The following is a 14,607-nucleotide window of genomic DNA, read 5'->3' as shown; positions in this document are numbered from 1 at the left end:
CAAATTAATTTAACATTATCATATGAATTATTCCAGTTCTATACAACTGCTTGAACTGAAATATGTTTCACTCTCAGGCACTCAAGGACACACTGTAAATGGAATCTAGTGTAGTTTATAAATTTGCATTTTTGGCTGCCATATGTATTTGGAAGCTTGCTATTCTGCTTTTTCTGCTATGTACAGCATTTATAGTAACATTCTTGAATCATTTAAATTTTCTTCATTTTTTTGAATATGAATATCTTCTAAAGATTTTTCTCTTGAAGTTCTCCAAGATATCTTTTTTAATTTATGATCTAGTAGTCATCTTCATGCAGAGATTTTCCAAAGATCTAGTTTGGGTCAACAATTCTCTCACTCCAGCTCCTTCTCCAACTGTCAAAATGTGTTTATTTTTTAAAATATACTTATTTACATGTTCTACTAACCCTGAAATTTGATGAAAACAAATACCTCCGACTGGAAAAAAACCTATGTGTTGCTAGATTTTCCAGTGTTTTCAACAATGGTATGAGTTTTCTGTCGGATCAAGATTAATCTTTCTTACCTCTATTCATCATTAATCATTAACAATATAATTCTGAATATCATTTGAGAGCATATTTCCCCTCAATTTTCACAGAAATTGTTGATCCCAGTCCACTGTGAGTTAGAGAGGGTTTGGTGCCTCAGAATCCAAAGCCTTTCCCTGATAACTAACTCAAAACTAATTAAAATACCATTATTAAACATCTAATGAATTATCCCTCTATAATATTTTCACTTACCTTTTCTAAAGACAGAGTATGAAAATCAACATTTCAAATTATTTTTCAGTATGTAATATCTGATTTCTATTTTCTGTGATGCTTTATAATTCTGTATACTACTTTCTGCCTCTTTAAAAGATGTGAACCACTTGATGTGGGGCAGGGAGCAGGGGGATTTGCTGGAGCTCTGGGAATCCAAACTTCAGTGGGAGTTGTTAAAATGCTGAGACTGCCACTTAGTATGACCAGGATAGATGTTTACAATTAATTTCTGACCTTGTAATAAGCTGGGTTCTCTCTGGGTAGTGCCTTGTTTAAAATAGCCTTGAAATTGTTGTTTGATTAGCTGCGATATAGTGAGTGTAGACAATTTTGTTTAATGGAATTTCCCTTCCATCTTATTACTCTAAAGCTATCCTTTTTGTTTCCTTCTACCTACTTCATGGTAATTTTTTTTAAATAACAAACCCAACATATTTTCTAATACAACTTCCTCAATATAAATAATGTATGTGTATATTTTATAAGTTTACTATTAAAAAGATATATAAAATACAAAATACCATAGTAGAAGGTTTAAAAGAAAATAATTTAAAAATTCAAGAAATAGACAGTTTGAAAGAAAATAATTTATGTTAAATAACTAAACACTGTATGTTACAAATAGTATAAATAACTTGTGTTCATAAAAGTAAAACGTTTTTAAATTTAGATACTTTGATTTGAGATATTCAGAGACTTATCTTTATGGTACAAAAGCGTTTCATACTTATTATTAAATTATAAAATATTATAATAAGTACTTATTTCACAAAATATTGCTTTTGTGAAATAATCACATCGATGATTCTGTTATACTTTGTACCATAAAGTCTGCTTCAATAATTTTCCTAAACAGAATTCAGTGAATAAATTCAAGTTGGTTGATATCTGGCATCTATCCACAAGTCCTTATTTACTTCCAAATTTACCACATAACCTATAGCTTAAGGTAGATTTTTCTCAGATATTGATTTTAAAAGAATACTTAAAATGGATGAAAAACTTTATATATAAATTATACAATCATCCATGTATTTATATATAGTTTGATAGTGTTTACTGACAAGTAATACATTTTATGTACCACCATATCACCCATTTGTGAATTTGTTGGCCATCTGTATTTCTTCTTTTGAGAAGTGTCTGTTTCTTTCTTTTGCCCATTTATTAATTGAGTTATTTTTGGTGTTGAGTTTTTTAGTTCTTTATATATTCTGGATATTAATTCACTGTTGGAGAACTAGGAGGCAAGGATTTTCTCCCTCCTGTAGGTTCTCTCTTTATGCTCTTTTTTCCTTTACTGAGCAGAAAGTTTTAAATTTGATGTCATCTCACTAATTGACTCTCAGTTTTATTTCTTGCATTTTAAAGTGATGTTAAGGAAGTCAATGCCTTTGATAATACGTTGGAGTATTGTATCTATGTTTTCTTCTAGCACTTGCAATGTTTCTGGTCTAATTCCTAGGTCATTGATTCATTTTGAGTTGTCTTTTGTGAGGGGTGAGAGATAGAGATCTAGTCTCATTCTTCTACATATGGATACCCAGTTTTGCCAGAACAATTTGTTTAAAAGACTCTCTCTTCTGTATGTTTTAGATAATTTTGTCAAGGATCAGATGATTGTACATTTATCTCTTCAGTTTGCATTCTTTTCTATTGGTCTTCATGTCAGTTTTGATGTCAATACCATGGTGTTTATGTTACTGTAGCATTTAGTATAATTCACAGTTTGGTATTGTGATGCTCTTTTTGCCCAGGATTGCTTTAGCTTTTCTGGGTCTTTTATTTTTCCAAATACATTTTAGGAGGTTTTTTTCTAGTTTGGTGAAGAATACTATTAATATTTTGATAGAGATCACATTGAACCTGTATAATGCTTTTGATAATATGATCATTTGGACAATACTAATTCTGCCTACTCAAGAACATGGGTGGTCTTTCAATCTTCTAAATTCTTCTTCATTTTTTTTTCTTTAGTGTCCTGTAGCTTTTGTTGTAAATGTCTTTTACCTCCTTGGTTTGATTTATTATCAAGTAATTTTCTTGAAGTTATTGTAAACAGGATTAGTTTTCCTGATTTCTTTTTAGTGGATTCATTATTGGAGTATAGGAAGGAAATTAATTTATATATTTTGGTTTTGCATCCTGCTACTTTGCTGAATTTATCAGTTCTAAGTGTCTTCTGGGGTAGTTTTTTGAGTCTTCTAAATATAATATCATTATCAACAGAACACAGATAATTTGACATCTTCTTTTCTTATTTGTATCCCTTCAATTTAATTCTCTAGCCTGATTGATCTGACTAAAATTCCAAGGTTTTGCTGACTAGAAGTGGTGAGAATGAATATGCCTGTCTTGTTCTTAATTTTAAAGGAAATATTTTTAGTTTTTTTTTCCATTTAGTATGATATTGGCCTTAGATTTGTTATGTATATAGACTTTACAACATTGTCATTGGGCTGAGCAATCATTTTGACTTTTCAAGGCTGGACATACTGTAAGTAATGCTAACCTCGCTGTTTTGCTGGTGGAAATAGACTCTTGTTGCCCCTGGTACCCAGAAAGTAGTTCTTTAATTTCAAAGGATTGGGAAAATATAGGTATGAAGCATCATGAGGAGCCAAGAGCTCCCGTGTTTGTGCTGCATGTTTGGTATCTTATTCTGTAAATGTCTGTTAGGTCCAACTGATTAATATTTAGTTTAGTTCTAAAGTGCCTTTATTTAATTTATATCTGGCTGACATATCCCATGGTAAAACAGGTGTGCTTAAATCATCCAATATTATTGTATTAACTTCTACTTGATTCTTTATTAAATAAAGAGTTTGTTTTACATATATAGGTTCACCATTGTTTGGGGTAATGCTATTTCTAAGTTCTCTCTCTCTCAGCACGTGTCCCCTTCCTTAGCAATGGCTGCCACAGCATCCTTTAAAGAGGTGTTCCCTCCACCACCACTTTCCCCCCTCTCCCGTTACATCTTTTTTGGCCAAATGAGAAATGCATACTTCAGTTGTTTGCCCTATTAAGCTAAATCCTGCTGGCCAGCTAGAGCATGAACAATAACCTTGGCTGTATTTAAAGAATTGTGATGCACTGTTCAAGAAAGTAGAATAAATATACTTTTACCCTCAACTTGATTGAGAGACTGGGAATAGGATATGCCTTAGTTCTTAGTGGTTGAAAGGTGCTAGTTAAGATGGTTACATTGATTATGATGATCTTTTCAGAGTTGGGCAATATGTTACTTTACAACAAGCTGCCATTGCTCAAATTAGAACACTTGTGTATAAAGCATGGCCATTAGATTCCTGACACCCAAGATCCCTCTAAATCATTTGCAATAATCAGACAAGCTTCTGAGGAGCCTTTCATGTTTTTTTTCCCCACGTCTTTTGAGATGATCATGTGATTATTGTCCTTAACACTATTTATGTGGTGTGTTACATTTATTTATTATCAAACCAATCTTGCATTCCTGAGATGAAATCCACTTGAACATGGTGTACTATCTTCTAATCTGTTTTTAAATGCAGCTTGAAAATATTTTATTAAGGATTTTTGCATTCGTGTTCATCAGGGATACTGATCTAAAATTTTCTTTCATTTTATCTGGCTTCTTCCTGCTGGAGATGGGTGAAATAGGGGATCCCCTGTCAGAGATCTGGAAGAGATGAGGATGTGGGGGGTATTTTAGGCTCCTCTACAGACCTGATGTTTGTGGCATGAGGTGAGGTGTAGAGGTGGGGGAACTTCAACATCATCATGGGTGATTCCTTCCTTATGGGGCTCAGGAGAGTCCCATTGTGAGTGAAAGATGAGAATGGCTTTTGTGTGTTCTTAGGAGGTGGTCTTGGCTAGACGGGTCACCTTGTCTACAAGTTGCTTCTGTATAAAATTAACAAGGCAGAAGTAAAAGTTATTACAAGAAAAAAATGAGTATTATCAGTCCTGATTGACATCTTAATTGTGCTGCTGAGAAGAAAATGAATTCAGTTGTGTATAGGTGAAATATTCTGTAAATATCTGTTAGGTCCAACTGATTAATATTTAGTTTAGTTCTAAAGTGACTTTATTTAATTTATATCTGGCTGACATATCCCATGGTCATCATTTATCATACATTCTATTGTTAATGAGCAGTTATTTGCAAGATAAAGACTAGGAAGAGAAATGAGCTTTTAGGTAATGGTAGTCACGGCAGTAATACCTTATTCCTTACATAGAGTCTGGTGGCTGTCTGCAAATTCAGGCTCTCTGTATATAATTCTCTATTATATAGGCACGTCTTTAAATCATCCAGTATAATTGTATTAACTTCTATTTGATTCTTTACTGAAATGTTTTTTTACATATAGAGGTGCACCATTGTTTGGGGTGTAAAATATTTACAACCATATATCTTGTTGAATGATTCCCAAATAGTATGAAGTAAACTTCCCTGTCTCTTCTATTAATTTTGTCTTGAAGTCTAGTCTATATTATATAAGAGTAGCTACTCCTGCTTATGTCTGTGCTCCATTTGCATATCTTTTTTGATCCTTACACTTTCAGTCTGTAGAATGTTTGCCTAAAAGGTCAATCTATTGTAAACAACATATAGTTTGTTCTTGTGTTTTAATCCAATCTGTCAATCTATGACTTTTTTTTTTAATTTTTTATTGTTGGTTGTTTCAATCTATGACTTTTGATTGGAGAGTTTGAAAAATATATACTACATGTTATTGTAAGGATATAATTTTTGTTTCCAGTAATTTTTATTTATTTATAATGCTTATTTCAGACTAGATTCTCCTTTGACTATTCTTTTATTGCAATTCATCCCTATGCTGGTTTTTATTTTATTTTTCATTTATTTACATGAAATTTTCCACTGTGTTTTGTAAGGCAGGTGTGTGGTTATGAATTACTTTGCTTTCTACATATTATGGATGATTTTTATTTCATCTTAAAGTCTGAATGATTGTTTTACTTAGTATAGAATCTCAGTTGGCACTTATTTTCTTTGGGGCTTAGTATATTTTTTCTAAGCACTCCTGGCTTTAAGGGTACCAGTTGAAAATTCAGTTAAAATCTGAATTGGGTTACCACTAAATATGACCTTCCCTTTTTCTCTTGTGACTTTTAAAAATTCTATGTTTATTCTGTATATTTGGTGTTTTCCATTATAATGTGTTTTGGACAGAATTGTCTTGATATTGCTTATTTGGGGTTCTGTATGCATCTTGTACTTGGCTTTAGTCTAATTCCTAAGATTTGGGAAAATTTCTGATTCTATTATTTCCTTGAAATAATCATACATTCCTTTTTTGTATTTTAGCCTTATTCTATGACAATATTTATTAGATTTTTTTCCCTCTTCATTTTATCACAGATTTTTTTTAATATTATGGTCATGATCTCTTAATAACTTTTCTTTATTGTTGACTTTATTTTCAAGATTATATACTTTGTCTTCAAGCCCTGAGAATTTGTGTGAAAAGTAGTCTAATCTATTGGTGAATATTTCCATCAAATTTTCAGTTTGATTTTTTAGTCTTTTCCAGGATTTCCATTTGGTTCTTTTTCAAAATATCTGTCTTTTTCAAATCACTTGTCATACATTTAGTGAAGATTTTAAAGCCCTCCATTATCATATGACAATATTACAAGGAAAATTATAGTAATCCATTGATTTTAATTTTCTTTTTAAATATTTTGCTTAACATAATGAAGTCAGATAATCATTCTCTATTATATAGGCATGTCTTTAGATTGTCAAGTCCAGCATTAATAGTAATTGAAGTAAATTCATATTGTAAAAAAATGTTTCTTAGCAATTTTCAATAGTTTCAGTCAGCTTACTCTCAATTATGATAATTAATTCTCCTACTTTGTAATTTGACAGAAGTTCATAGTATATGTAGAATTGTTGCCCTGCCATTTTATAGCAAAGATTGTATTCAACATACACTTCTTCCCCTTAATATCTTACTTTTGGTGGATTTAATAAGTAATTTTTTTCAGCTCTCTAATATCCATTAACTCTCTGGTTGAATGGAATGCTTCCTTCTGAATTCCTCTGACAATTATAACAGAAAAAAAATCAGCTATTCAAACTTCACTTTTATTTTCTGGCAGAATAAGTACTTATAGAGTAGATAGTATTCCAAAAAATAAGAAAATGATTCACAAGTAGTTCAAAAGGAACTAAAAGGAGGCCTTGATATAATTATTGATTGCATCAAGTGTCAAAACTTTATTGTGTCTATACATGAACTTGTCCTCAGGGAGCTTAAAGTCCTATCATTGGAGACCTGCCCTGTATAATCCATGCTGATATGAATATGCCATGAGTCAACATGTTCTGTAATGATTGCACATTTCTCATAAAAATGACCACCTGTTCCAAAAAAAGAAATTATACTTTTAACAACTATTATATAATTGCTACACAGAGAAGTCAGAAGATAGTTTAATGCAGAGGTAATTATATATAAAGGCAAGAAAGCATAAAATATTCTGATGTATTAAGTAAACAAAATAACTAGTAGATTTGAAGTATACCATATGTTGAAGGATGATGTCCTTATCTTTCTAATAAAGACAGAAAAGTTAGCTCAAGAACTTTGAAAGATGAGAAATATCAATCAAAGCAGTTTATCATATATTCTATTATTAATGAGCAGTTATTTGCAAGATAAAGACTAAGAAGAGAAATGAGCTTTTGGGTAATGGTAGTCACATTGAGAGGTAGTAATACCTTATTCCTTACATAGAATCTGGTAGCTGTCTGCAAATTCAGGCTCTCTGTAGCTGGTCCATGGTGCATAACCTCCACCCTGGCTGATATAGATCACTAGCATACTCTCCCTGAGACTGGAGTAGCGAGTCAGATGGTCTGCCTGCGTCTGAGCTCTTACTGCTGACGGTTGTCAATCTGGGGTGTCTGTTCCCCTCCACTGGGACTTCTGTGGAGGAGTGCTGTCTAAGCTCTTGGTGGCATCTGTGACTGTGTGGCCCATAAGTACAGGCTGTCTATGAGCCATGTGTGGCAGAGAAGCCTCTGCCTGGTTGATGTAGCTCACTGGTATTTTACCTGTCACCATCATGGGAATAGGATATCAGTTGTGAATAAAAAACTAAGCTTCTAATAAAAACAAGAAAAGTTCCTGAGAAGAGCAATAGAACTCTAGTAAGAATCACATCACAGGCCTATATTAATTCTACTTAAGATTTATATTTTCTGTTGAATTTTAATTCCAGGTTTAGTTAGGAAGACCCCCTTTTTTATTCTCACCAGAACTTAGTTTAGCTGCATCTAAGTAAATAAAACACACATTTCTAAAAATAATTAATCTTTCATAATATGGACAAATTGTGTTGATACATCATTTAAAAGCAAACAAACTGAACAGCCAAGATTTAATTGTTGTCTTTCCCTGAACATTGGGGAGTGTCACCCATGGAGAGGACAGTCTGCCCAGGACTTCCCAGTCAGAACATGAAAAGCTGCCCCAAGACTCCAAAGCTACATGACTGTAGGTGTTGTTGTTTCCCCCAATCTGGTGACATATTTTCTTCTCTTTCTCTCTTGCCTATTACTTTTGCTTTTGCTCTTGCTTTCATATTATTACTAAAAGGCATCTTTTATGAAGAGAATTTTTCTATTTTCTGTCGGATCTCATCTGCCAAATTAAGCAGAATTTAACATTACAAGTATGATTTGTTCAGACTCATCAGCATTGGAGAACTTGAAATTTTCTTCTTTTTCATATTTTTGCTGGTCTATAAAATAATCATAACAGGAAAGCTTCTCACTGTGGCCTGTAACCCTCACCTTCATTCACACCAATGTATTTCCTCCTTGGAAACCTCTCTTTTCTAGATACATCTATTTCTACAATTATGACCCCTAAAATGGTTGAAGAATTCCTCAAGGAGAAGAAAACTACTTCCTTGTGGGGCTGTATGGCTCAGATGTTCTTCCTCCATTTCTTGGGGGGCAGTAGAGATGACTCTTCTCATAGTTATGGCGGTTGATCGGTACATCGCCATCTGCAAGCATCTTCACTACACAGCCATCATGAGCCACAGGGTGCTGGTGGACTCTGTGCTGCTGTCCTGGGCTGTTGGCTTGGTGCACACCATAAGCCAGATGGTCTTCACTGTCACCCTGCCCTTTTGTGGCCCCAACATAGTGGACGACATATTTTGTGACCTTCCCTGGTAATAAAGCTTGCCTGCACTGAGACCTATGTTCTGGAGATGCAGGTAATTGCTGAGAGTGTCCTCCTGTCCTTCATCTGCTTTACACTCTTGCTCATCTCCTACTCTGTCATTCTGGTAACCATATGGTGTGGATCCTCTCCAGAGTTTTGTTCACACTGTCTGCTCACATCACTTGGTCACTCTGTTTTTTTGGCTCTGCATCTTCACTTACACTTTCTGCTTCAAGAGTCTTTCAGTGAAAAAATTTCTTTCTATGTTTTATTTAGTTATTATATACTTCCATTTAACCTCTGAGGAATCAGGACATGAAATCAGCCATGAGCAGACTGAGGCCGCAACATGCCAGCTTCATACACACCTTCTAAACAACAGGCATGAAGATGAAGGGTTTTGTGGAAAACTCACATAAATTACATGTCAGAATAGGTTGATATGATTTTTTTAATTTTATAGCTTTTTAAATATTATCATATTATACATTGAAAGTTCCACAAAATGTCCCATTATTATGTTTCTATGATTTATATATATAGTTTTGTTGAAAGGAATATTATTTTCATTAAATGTATTTCAGATATGCATTAGTAAATTATTTTTTAGATATAATAAATACTACATTTGAAAATTTGACTTATTCACTATATTTAGAAACATTCACTAGTTATTAAAAAGAAAGAAAAATGAATTACTGTACTTTAAATCAGGAATCTTTTAGCTCATTTCTGTAGATGAGTAAAGCAATCAAGTTTGTGAGAATTCTTTTGATCCTTCAGGCATTTACATACATACTCACATTTTCATGGATTCTACTATGTCAAAAGTCTATTCTTCCAAGATGAATGCATTAATTTTCATGAATGGATAGAAGCAAATAGTAATTATCATTCACATAAAAGAAAAATACATTTATTTTTTAAGCAAATAGAAATTACACCTAACAAGAATCATATTGCACATTATGTCTCTTCTTTAATTCATGTTTGTGTATATATTTGCATCGAATATTTTTCTAGAAAGAAATAGGAATGTTACTTTTGTGTTAGTTCCCTAGACAAAGAAAAAATGAGGTGGGCCCAAGGATTTTTGGCATCCACTCAGGACAAAACAGAAAGTAGGCCAGCTGATGAATTTGCCTTAAAACCCTTAGATTGTAGTAAATTATGAATTTAATTGTCCATAAACATTACAATAAATAGACATAATATGACCTCTTGAACATTTGTATGCAAGGTTGACCTAATAATCAATGCCTCAGCTTAATATAATCTAGAATTTAATGATTTTAAATTGTCTTCCTATATCAGTTCTTCATTATAGTTTTGTCATTATTTTCATTTACTCTAAATATGTTAAATGTTGCCCCTTAAATAATGCTAAATTATTTTATCAGTATAGTGATTGAACTTGCACAAGTACCAGTTTTCTTTTTTCTCAATACAATCTATAATGGATTTCCAGAGAAAATTTATCAATTCAACATGTTGCTATTTTCCCAGAGTCTGAATCAAAATCAATTTACCCATCTGTGCCTTAAGTGATAGCTAAAATATCTCCAACTTCCTATTAATAGAAGCAATACAAGATTAATATCTTTATACCCTATTTGCAAGTAAACTTGAGAAAGAATTTCTCTAGCATAACCCAGGGAAGAAAATAACTTGGCCACAAAGTTTTTACCCACTTAATTTTACTAAAAGCTACAGATCATTTCCTGCTTTCAATTACAGAGCAAGAGTCTTCTGCTTTCTTAATTTTTTACCCATATAATCTAAAGCATGCTACCTTAATTGCATTTTCAGATTCCCAGTAAATTTGGAACCTCCTTCTCATTTGCATTAACCTTCAATCCGTAAGGCTTCAATTTCTTTGACTTGCTCTTTTATGACCTTTATTCCCTTAAGTTGATTTATTTACTTTTCTTCATTTACTAAATTGTGTCTTCATTTACTAAAATGCTGCCTTTTGTATTTAAGAGTTTATAGATGTTCTTTCCCAACGACAGATTGCAAAAATATACCTTAATATTTTATTCTATTACTATTGCTAACATAACATTACATAGCATTTTGTAGTTAAATGTTATGGAGTTCACTTTTATATCTCCTTTTACCAAACCACTCTTCCCAGCAACATTCCAATTTAATCTTCCCTTTCTCCATTGCTTTACTTGGGCATCATATAACTGTACCACAATATGCCTCTCTGTGTGTCTCAGCTTATATATAAATATATATACACATTCATGATCTGAGTTTCCTATTGAGTCCCATGTATATGTTTTGTTTTATTATTTATGGGACAATCACTTTGTATATGGTTTAACATTTAAAGGATGTGTTCCCTCTTTGTTATTCTATTAAAAGTTGACTTAGCACAACATGAAACTTTAGTTTTACTAAGATTATTATACTAAATTTTTGTTGTTGGGGTCTGAGCTTCTGAGATAATGGAAAGTGCATCCTGAAGAATCCGCATGCGGAATTCCTGTTTATCAGGTGAAGCCATCGAGGCTGGGGTTGCTGCACAAGGCAGGACAGCAATAACTCCTCATGCTAAGCTAATTCTTGTGGAGCATGATGACTCTAAGGAGAAAAGTAAGGCTCACCAGGCATAATGGTGTTCACCCCTATAACGTCAGTGGCTGCAGAGCCTGAGACAGGAGGATTGCAAGTTCAAAGCCAGCCTCAGCAAAAGTGAGGCGCTAAGCAACTCAGTGAAACTCTGTCTCTAAATAAAAATATAAAATAGGGCTGGGGATATAGCTCAGTGGTCAAATGCCCCTGAGTTCAATCCCTGGTACCCCTACCACCCTCAAAATAAGGTTCAAACTGTACTACCTGCTATGTATTTAGGTGTATATTTTCTGTTACATTATGAGAACATATCCATTTTTTGTCACTGGGAAAAATGTTTACTTAGTACTAGCAAACAAGTTAGTTGTTTTCATTATGTTATGTCATAGTTAAGATTTAACCTCACAGTGCCCTATAAAAGATGTGCTGTGCCCTTGCCCGCAGCTTTGCAAGCCCCCAGCTTCCTCTAGGAAACTAATTGCAAATTTTAAGACTCAGAGTCTTCATGCATAATCGAGGGACTAAATGCTCAATAGTAGTTCATTTGTAGCATTTTATTGCATATGTATATTTGGGATAATTTGACATCTGTGCTATGCAGTATCATCTTACATATAAGCATAGGAAAGAACATCCTTCTGTTTATTCGGATCATATTTTGTGTCCTGTAAGACTTTAAAATTTTCTCCATAAGCCCTTCCTTTATTGTCAACTTGTAAATATCATTTTTCTTTAAGTTTGCTGCTTTAGGTAATCAATTAAATTCATATTGCTATAATATAATAAAATATAAATATTATTTAAACTGGGTAACATTTATGATTATGTATAATAACTGGGATTCATATATAATAAATATCTTCACATATAGATATTAGGTATAAACACACATATAAATATATGTACATATAAATATGCATGCATATGAAATTGTATTTCTGTATCTATATACTGCCCACATACCATGTGGGGTTGGGGTGAGGGTGCTGAATTAGAATCACTCTGCAACCTTAAAGATCAAGTATCACGTTGGAAGACAGGAGAGCGAGAGAGAGCATGCCCCTGGAATCTCTTTATAGGGAAAAGAACAAAGGATTTTCCATAGAATGTTCTACTTCAAATAAGGCAGGGGGTGGACTGGCCAAGCCCCAAAGGGTAATGCCCAGGTGCAGAGCCATGAGAAAGCAAAACTTCTTTGCCCAGCGAAGTGGAGGTCACCTGCATCGCGCAGCCTACAGCATGCAATGCCAGACCAACACCCTCTTGGCTCATGGGTAGCCACCCACAGATATACATATTGTGTTATTATTATATCAAATTATCTGGCCAATTTGTTTAGTCAAACAATATTTAGGATGTTTCTGATCAGATTGAAATCTCAGAATTGACATTTTTTTGATCAGATTGACATTCTAAATTGATGGGATTCTGTATAAGATTACCCTTCATAATTCCCTACAACTCAAAGAATCACTTGAAGGCCTTGATAGAACAAAGACTGACCTTCTATCAGCAAAAGGAACTCTGTCAGTAGGCTGCCAATTAACTAAAACTTCTACATCTTTGAATTTATAAAATGTATGTTTATAGGGTCAGATTTTGATTCAGCTCATCAAACATTGAATTCATTTAGTCTCTAAAATTACATGAGCCAGTTCCTCAAGATCTCTTTCCCTCTGCATCTATATGCACACACGTACATATCCTGTTGGTTCTATTTCTCTGTAGAGCCCTGAGTGATACATATATACATATATATGATTCATACATATGTACACATGTACAATACTCATATGTGTAATATCTGTATATTATAAAAATATATATACAAAGTGTGATTTCAAACTTTGAGAGTAAGGTAAAGACATGAAGCCATTTTACTCCTGAATAACTCAATGTGTATTTCCTAAGACAGCATCATTTTCAGAATCAGGAATTCTATATTACTATTTTATGAATATCTAATCAAAAGACTCACTCAATTTCAATGACCATTAACTGAATGGTGTCCTTTAAATAAGACAAAACCTGGGATCACAACTTATACTTCATTGCCATGCCTTTTTATTAGGCATTTATCTTCAACTATTCTTTAATCTTTCCTTGAGCTTCATGACCATGATTTTTTTATGGTTAAAACCCATAGAATTTGTAGAATATGACAATTAGAGTTTTGATAATGTTTCCTTCTCAGTAGACCATGGCAGTACTATCACAAAAATGGTGCTGTGTCCTTCTCAATAATTCATATCAAAATCAAATAATGGCAACTTGTCCCATTACTATTGTTATTAAACTTGACAACATCAGCAACATGGCCTGCCAGATATCTCCCTTAAAATTACTACTTATGCAACCATGCTGTTATATAATTAAAGAGTGCCATATAGGGAAAATATTTGAGACTATATAAATATTTTACTCCTCATCACAATTAACTGGTAGTTTTAGTATAAATTGAAGATTTTTCCCTGTATCAATTATTAAAATGATAATTTCCAAATAATTCTTTTTCAATTCCATCATATGATCTATATTTACCAGTTATTTCTTGACAAAAGAGAAATACTAATTTTCCCCCATGTATTTATTCACTTATAGACACGTTTATTTATTTACATATGGATTTAATTCTATTTTTTCAATGATTTAGAATCTGTTATCATTTTCACAATGTTAAAATGATCTTACATTTGTATATTAGGTCCCCTCTCACGTTGGCATGTCAATAGTCTTCTCTTTTTTAACTGGAAAGTTACTTTCTGCACAAAATTTATTCCAGACTCATCTTCCACTTTCTTCATCTAGCCTCAAGATTAACAATTTCTCCAAATATTACAGTTGCTTTTGATACCAAGATTTTGGAATTAGTTGAGGTCATTACTATTGTAGTATCACTGCTTCTAGGTAGTCCTAGAGGACAGAGATAAGGGAAAAAAGTACAATTATATATGTATATACACATATGTTTACAGATGAACATGTGTGTATAATGTAAATAAATAATAAATGTGATTTATATAAAACCA

Source organism: Marmota monax, unplaced genomic scaffold (genome assembly GCF_021218885.2).
Source record: "Marmota monax isolate L192 unplaced genomic scaffold, Marmota_monax_Labrador192_F-V1.1 WCK01_AAM20220418_F8-fsc00001, whole genome shotgun sequence".
Classification (NCBI taxonomy): Eukaryota; Metazoa; Chordata; class Mammalia; order Rodentia; family Sciuridae; genus Marmota; species Marmota monax.
The sequence above is the reverse complement of the archived record's forward strand: the minus strand, read 5'-3'. Positions refer to the sequence as shown.